The 7500-nt window shown below is 57.0% G+C and overlaps 1 non-coding gene across 1 annotated transcript in view; it reads left to right on the plus strand.

The window, feature by feature from the left end:
• Positions 1 to 5867: 5867 nt before the first annotated feature.
• LOC130417043 (18S ribosomal RNA) overlaps positions 5868 to 7500 on the plus strand; it is a 1863-nt gene continuing 230 nt past the window's right edge. The window contains exon 1 of the ribosomal RNA XR_008906119.1: positions 5868 to 7500. This exon is cut by the window's right edge and continues 230 nt beyond it. This is a non-coding gene — a ribosomal RNA (18S ribosomal RNA).

Raw genomic sequence — 7500 nt, forward strand, 5'->3', positions numbered from 1 at the left:
TGTCCGAACGGCAGTGAGTTTACCAGAGTTGTGGACTTAGGAAATATACGGGATGAAAAAAATCTCTGGAGCTTTTGAAAAATCAGCGGCGGCCGGCTGATTTTGTCCGGGTTTGGTGCACCCTCTCGGCCACGGGCTCCGCGGAGGTCCGCTGGGTCGGTTCTGACTTCCGTGTCTGGACCTGCCGTAAGTCCCACGGACTGGTGGCCTTCAGATATATAAGAACACGGACTGATGGGCCATGGGGAGCGTGTGGACTTAGAGAAAAAACGAGAAAAAAATCTCTGGAGCTCCAGAAAATCAGCTGTGGCAGGCTGGTTTTATCCGGGTTTGGTGCACCCCCTCGGCCACGGGCTCCGCGGAGGTCCGCTGGGTCGGTTCAGACTTCCATGTCCGAACGGCAGTAAGTTTACCAGAGTTGTGGACTTAGGAAATATACGGGATGAAAAAAATCTCTGGAGCTTTTGAAAAATCAGCGGCGGCCGGCTGATTTTGTCCGGGTTTGGTGCACCCTCTCGGCCACGGGCTCCGCGGAGGTCCGCTGGGTCGGTTCTGACTTCCGTGTCTGGACCTGCCGTAAGTCCCACGGACTGGTGGCCTTCAGATATATAAGAACACGGACTGATGGGCCATGTGGAGCGTGTGGACTTAGAGAAAAAACGAGAAAAAAATCTCTGGAGCTCCAGAAAATCAGCTGTGGCAGGCTGGTTTTATCCGGGTTTGGTGCACCCCCTCGGCCACGGGCTCCGTGGAGGTCCGCTGGGTCGGTTCAGACTTCCATGTCCGAACGGCAGTAAGTTTACCAGAGTTGTGGACTTAGGAAATATACGGGATGAAAAAAATCTCTGGAGCTTTTGAAAAATCAGCTGTGGCAGGCTGATTTTATCCGGGTTTGGTGCACCCTCTCGGCCACGGGCGCCGTGTAGGTCCGCTGAGTTGGTTCAGACTTCCGTGTCTGAACGGCCATAAGTCCCATAGACTGGTGGCTTTCAGACCTATAAGAACACGGACTAGGAGGCTCTCCGGAGCTCCAGAAAATCAGCTGTGGCAGGCTGATTTAATCCGGGTTTGGTGCACCCTCTCGGCCACGGGCTCCGCGGAGGTCCGCTGGGTCGGTTCAGACTTCCATGTGTGGACTTAGAAAAAATACGGGATAAAAAAATCTCTGGAGGTCCAGTAAATCAGCTGTGGCAGGCTGATTAAATCCGGGTTTGGTGCACCCTCTCGGCCACGGGCTCCGTGTGGGTCCGCTGAGTCGGTTCAGACTTCCGTGTCTGAACGGCCATAATTCCTATAGACTGGTGGCTTTCAGACCTATAAGAACACGGACTAGGAGGCTCTCTGGAGCTCCAGAAAATCAGCTGTGGCAGGCTGATTTTATCCGGGTTTGGTGCACCCTCTCGGCCACGGGCTCCGTGGAGGTCCGCTGGGTCGGTTCAGACTTCCATGTGTGGACTTAGAAAAAAAACGGGATAAAATAATCTCTGGAGCTCCAGAAAATCAGCTGTGGCAGGCTGATTTTATCCGGGTTTGGTGCACCCTCTCGGCCACGGGCGCCGTGTAGGTCCGCTGAGTTGGTTCAGACTTCCGTGTCTGAACGGCCATAAGTCCTATAGACTGGTGGCTTTCAGACCTATAAGAACACGGACTAGGAGGCTCTCTGGAGCTCCAGAAAATCAGCTGTGGCAGGCTGATTTTATCCGGGTTTGGTGCACCCTCTCGGCCACGGGCGCCGTGTAGGTCCGCTGAGTTGGTTCAGACTTCCGTGTCTGAACGGCCATAAGTCCTATAGACTGGTGGCTTTCAGACCTATAAGAACACGGACTAGGAGGCTCTCTGGAGCTCCAGAAAATCAGCTGTGGCAGGCTGATTTTATCCGGGTTTGGTGCACCCTCTCGGCCACGGGCTCCGTGGAGGTCCGCTGGGTCGGTTCAGACTTCCATGTGTGGACTTAGAAAAAAAACGGGATAAAAAAATCTCTGGAGCTCCAGAAAATCAGCTGTGGCAGGCTGATTTTATCCGGGTTTGGTGCACCCTCTCGGCCACGGGCGCCGTGTAGGTCCGCTGAGTTGGTTCAGACTTCCGTGTCTGAACGGCCATAATTCCTATAGACTGGTGGCTTTCAGACCTATAAGAACACGGACTAGGAGGCTCTCTGGAGCTCCAGAAAATCAGCTGTGGCAGGCTGATTTTATCCGGGTTTGGTGCACCCTCTCGGCCACGGGCTCCGTGGAGGTCCGCTGGGTCGGTTCAGACTTCCATGTGTGGACTTAGAAAAAAAACGGGATAAAAAAATCTCTGGAGCTCCAGAAAATCAGCTGTGGCAGGCTGATTTTATCCGGGTTTGGTGCACCCTCTCGGCCACGGGCGCCGTGTGGGTCCGCTGAGTCGGTTCAGACTTCCGTGTCTGAACGGCCATAATTCCTATAGACTGGTGGCTTTCAGACCTATAAGAACACGGACTAGGAGGCTCTCTGGAGCTCCAGAAAATCAGCTGTGGCAGGCTGATTTTATCCGGGTTTGGTGCACCCTCTCGGCCACGGGCTCCGTGGAGGTCCGCTGGGTCGGTTCAGACTTCCATGTGTGGACTTAGAAAAAAAACGGGATAAAATAATCTCTGGAGCTCCAGAAAATCAGCTGTGGCAGGCTGATTTTATCCGGGTTTGGTGCACCCTCTCGGCCACGGGCGCCGTGTAGGTCCGCTGAGTCGGTTCAGACTTCCGTGTCTGAACGGCCATAAGTCCTATAGACTGGTGGCTTTCAGACCTATAAGAACACGGACTAGGAGGCTCTCTGGAGCTCCAGAAAATCAGCTGTGGCAGGCTGATTTTATCCGGGTTTGGTGCACCCTCTCGGCCACGGGCGCCGTGTAGGTCCGCTGAGTTGGTTCAGACTTCCGTGTCTGAACGGCCATAAGTCCTATAGACTGGTGGCTTTCAGACCTATAAGAACACGGACTAGGAGGCTCTCTGGAGCTCCAGAAAATCAGCTGTGGCAGGCTGATTTTATCCGGGTTTGGTGCACCCTCTCGGCCACGGGCTCCGTGGAGGTCCGCTGGGTCGGTTCAGACTTCCATGTGTGGACTTAGAAAAAAAACGGGATAAAAAAATCTCTGGAGCTCCAGAAAATCAGCTGTGGCAGGCTGATTTTATCCGGGTTTGGTGCACCCTCTCGGCCACGGGCGCCGTGTAGGTCCGCTGAGTTGGTTCAGACTTCCGTGTCTGAACGGCCATAATTCCTATAGACTGGTGGCTTTCAGACCTATAAGAACACGGACTAGGAGGCTCTCTGGAGCTCCAGAAAATCAGCTGTGGCAGGCTGATTTTATCCGGGTTTGGTGCACCCTCTCGGCCACGGGCTCCGTGGAGGTCCGCTGGGTCGGTTCAGACTTCCATGTGTGGACTTAGAAAAAAAACGGGATAAAAAAATCTCTGGAGCTCCAGAAAATCAGCTGTGGCAGGCTGATTTTATCCGGGTTTGGTGCACCCTCTCGGCCACGGGCGCCGTGTAGGTCCGCTGAGTTGGTTCAGACTTACGTGTCTGAACGGCCATAACTCCTATAGACTGGTGGCTTTCAGACCTATAAGAACACGGACTAGGAGGCTCTCCGGAGCCACTGAAAAATCAGCTGCGCTTGGCCCAAACCAGCCGACAGGTGGTCACCTGAGCGGACTGGGCGCTGATGAGTACCCCCGATGGCGTCCCAAAGAACCGTGTCCGAACGGCCATAAGTCCTATAGACTGGTGGCTTTCAGACCTATAAGAACACGGACTAGGAGGCTCTCCGGAGCCACTGAAAAATCAGCTGCGCTTGGCCCAAACCAGCCGGCAGGTGGTCACCTGAGCGGACTGGGCGCTGATGAGCACCCCCGATGGCGTCCCAAAGAACCGTGTCTGAACGGCCATAAGTCCTATAGACTGGTGGCTTTCAGACCTATAAGAACACGGACTAGGAGGCTCTCCGGAGCCACTGAAAAATCAGCTGCGCTTGGCCCAAACCAGCCGGCAGGTGGTCACCTGAGCGGACTGGGCGCTGATGAGCACCCCCGATGGCATCCCAAAGAACCGTGTCTGAACGGCCATAAGTCCTATAGACTGGTGGCTTTCAGACCTATAAGAACACGGACTAGGAGGCTCTCCGGAGCCACTGAAAAATCAGCTGCGCTTGGCCCAAACCAGCCGACAGGTGGTCACCTGAGCGGACTGGGCGCTGATGAGTACCCCCGATGGCGTCCCAAAGAACCGTGTCCGAACGGCCATAAGTCCTATAGACTGGTGGCTTTCAGACCTATAAGAACACGGACTAGGAGGCTCTCCGGAGCCACTGAAAAATCAGCTGCGCTTGGCCCAAACCAGCCGGCAGGTGGTCACCTGAGCGGACTGGGCGCTGATGAGCACCCCCGATGGCGTCCCAAAGAACCGTGTCTGAACGGCCATAAGTCCTATAGACTGGTGGCTTTCAGACCTATAAGAACACGGACTAGGAGGCTCTCCGGAGCCACTGAAAAATCAGCTGCGCTTGGCCCAAACCAGCCGACAGGTGGTCACCTGAGCGGACTGGGCGCTGATGAGTACCCCCGATGGCGTCCCAGAGAACCGTGTCCGAACGGCCATAAGTCCTATAGACTGGTGGCTTTCAGACCTATAAGAACACGGACTAGGAGGCTCTCCGGAGCCACTGAAAAATCAGCTGCGCTTGGCCCAAACCAGCCGGCAGGTGGTCACCTGAGCGGACTGGGCGCTGATGAGCACCCCCGATGGCGTCCCAAAGAACCGTGTCTGAACGGCCATAAGTCCTATAGACTGGTGGCTTTCAGACCTATAAGAACACGGACTTGGAGGCTCTCCGGAGCCTCCTAAAAATCAGCTGCGCTTGGCCCAAACCAGCCGACAGGTGGTCACCTGAGCGGACTGGGCGCTGATGAGCACCCCCGATGGCGTCCCAAAGAACCGTGTCTGAACGGCCATAAGTCCTACAGACTGGTGGCTTTCAGACCTATAAGAACACGGACTGGGAGGCTCTCCGGAGCCTCCTAAAAATCAGCTGCGCTTGGCCCAAACCAGCCGGCAGGTGGTCACCTGAGCGGACTGGGCGCTGATGAGCACCCCCGATGGCGTCCCAAAGAACCGTGTCTGAACGGCCATAAGTCCTACAGACTGGTGGCTTTCAGACCTATAAGAACACGGACTAGGAGGCTCTCCGGAGCCACTGAAAAATCAGCTGCGCTTGGTTCGTTTGCAGCTGTCAGGTGGCAACCTGTACGGACTCGCGGGCGGACTCGCTCCGCCGTGAGAATCCGACGAACCGTGTCTGAACTGCCATAAGTCCCACGGACTGGTGGCTTTCAGACCTATAAGAACACGGACTTGAAGGGCCTCCACCGGAGGGCCCCCTAGCCACCCGAAAGTCCACGGGTCAACGGCCGGGGTTAAACAAGGTCTTCGGACCAGGCACACCTGGTAGATTGGAAAACCACGAGCGCCAGGGGCAGGCCCCTGCCCGGTCCTCGCGACCGTCATGGGCAGTCGGTTCCTCCCCGATCAGCGCTTCGGCCTCCAGGGGAGCCCCGCGGGGCTCGCCCGAAACCCCTCCCTGGGAGACTCAGACGACCGGTCATCACAGAGCGTCCGCCACCGGCGGCCGTGCGGCGGGCGGCGGCCTGAGGGGGGAGACCCACCTCGGCGCTTTCGTCTGACCCCGGCCCCGCGAAACACCTTTCTGCGTTACGGCCCCCACAGGGCCACCCCTCCTTGCCGAAGGAGAGCGCCCGCGCACGCGCCTACTAGCGGCCCCGCTCACCCCCCGCTCGTCGGGGGGCGCGAGACCCGCGACGAGGAAGCCCGCGTCAACGCGGCCTCCCGGAGGCTACCTGGTTGATCCTGCCAGTAACATATGCTTGTCTCAAAGATTAAGCCATGCAGGTCTAAGTGCACACGGCCGGTACAGTGAAACTGCGAATGGCTCATTAAATCAGTTATGGTTCCTTTGATCGCTCCCAGTTACTTGGATAACTGTGGTAATTCCAGAGCTAATACATGCAAACGAGCGTTGACCCGGGCCTCCTCGCGGGGGCCCAGGGGATACGTGCATTTATCAGCCCCAAAACCCAACCGGGTCTGCCGTCCTCGGGCGGTGGCCCGGTCTCTTTGGTGACTCAAGATAACCTCGGGCCGATCGCGCGCCCTCGCGGCGGCGACGACTCATTCGAATGTCTGACCTATCAACTTTCGATGGTACTCTAGGCGCCTACCATGGTGACCACAGGTGACGGGGAATCGGGGTTCGATTCCGGAGAGGGAGCCTGAGAAACGGCTACCACATCCAAGGAAGGCAGCAGGCGCGCAAATTACCCACTCCCGACTCGGTGAGGTAGTGACGAAAAATAACGACGCAGGTCTCTTTCGAGGCCCTGCGATCGGAATGAGCGTATCCTAAACCCATGGGCGAGGACCCATTGGAGGGCAAGTCTGGTGCCAGCAGCCGCGGTAATTCCAGCTCCAATAGCGTATATTAAAGTTGCTGCAGTTAAAAAGCTCGTAGTTGGACCTCGGGCGCGGGCCGGCGGACCGCCGCAAGGCGAGCTGCCGCCCGTCCCGAGCCCTGCCTCTCGGCGCCCCCCGGATGCCCTTGGTTGGGTGTCCGTCGCGGGGTCCGAAGCGTTTACTTTGAAAAAATTAGAGTGTTCAAAGCAGGCCGAGCGCCCGCCCGAATACCCCAGCTAGGAATAATGGAATAGGACTCCGGTTCTATTTTGTGGGTTTCACGAACCAGGGCCATGATTGAGAGGGACGGCCGGGGGCATTCGTATTGCGCCGCTAGAGGTGAAATTCTTGGACCGGCGCAAGACGGACGAGAGCGAAAGCATTTGCCAAGAACGTTTTCATTAATCAAGAACGAAAGTCGGAGGTTCGAAGACGATCAGATACCGTCGTAGTTCCGACCGTAAACGATGCCGACCCGCGATCCGGCGGCGTTATTCCCATGACCCGCCGGGCAGCGTGGGGGAAACCACGAGTCTTTGGGTTCCGGGGGGAGTATGGTTGCAAAGCTGAAACTTAAAGGAATTGACGGAAGGGCACCACCAGGAGTGGAGCCTGCGGCTTAATTTGACTCAACACGGGGAACCTCACCCGGCCCGGACACGGAAAGGATTGACAGATCGATAGCTCTTTCTCGATACCGTGGGTGGTGGTGCATGGCCGTTCTTAGTTGGTGGAGCGATTTGTCTGGTTGATTCCGATAACGAACGAGATTCCCTCCTGCTAAATAGTTACGCGGCCCGCGCGGTCGGCGTCCAACTTCTTAGAGGGACAAGTGGCGTTCAGCCACGCGAGACGGAGCGATAACAGGTCTGTGATGCCCTTAGATGTCCGGGGCTGCACGCGCGCCACAATGGGCGGATCAGCGTGTGCCTACCCGTGCGCCGAGAGGCGCGGGTAACCCGCTGAACCCCGCTCGTGATCGGGACCGGGGATTGCAACTGTTTCCCACGAACGAGG

This window comes from Triplophysa dalaica, unplaced genomic scaffold (genome assembly GCF_015846415.1).
Source record: "Triplophysa dalaica isolate WHDGS20190420 unplaced genomic scaffold, ASM1584641v1 Contig10, whole genome shotgun sequence".
In the NCBI taxonomy this organism is placed as follows: Eukaryota; Metazoa; Chordata; class Actinopteri; order Cypriniformes; family Nemacheilidae; genus Triplophysa; species Triplophysa dalaica.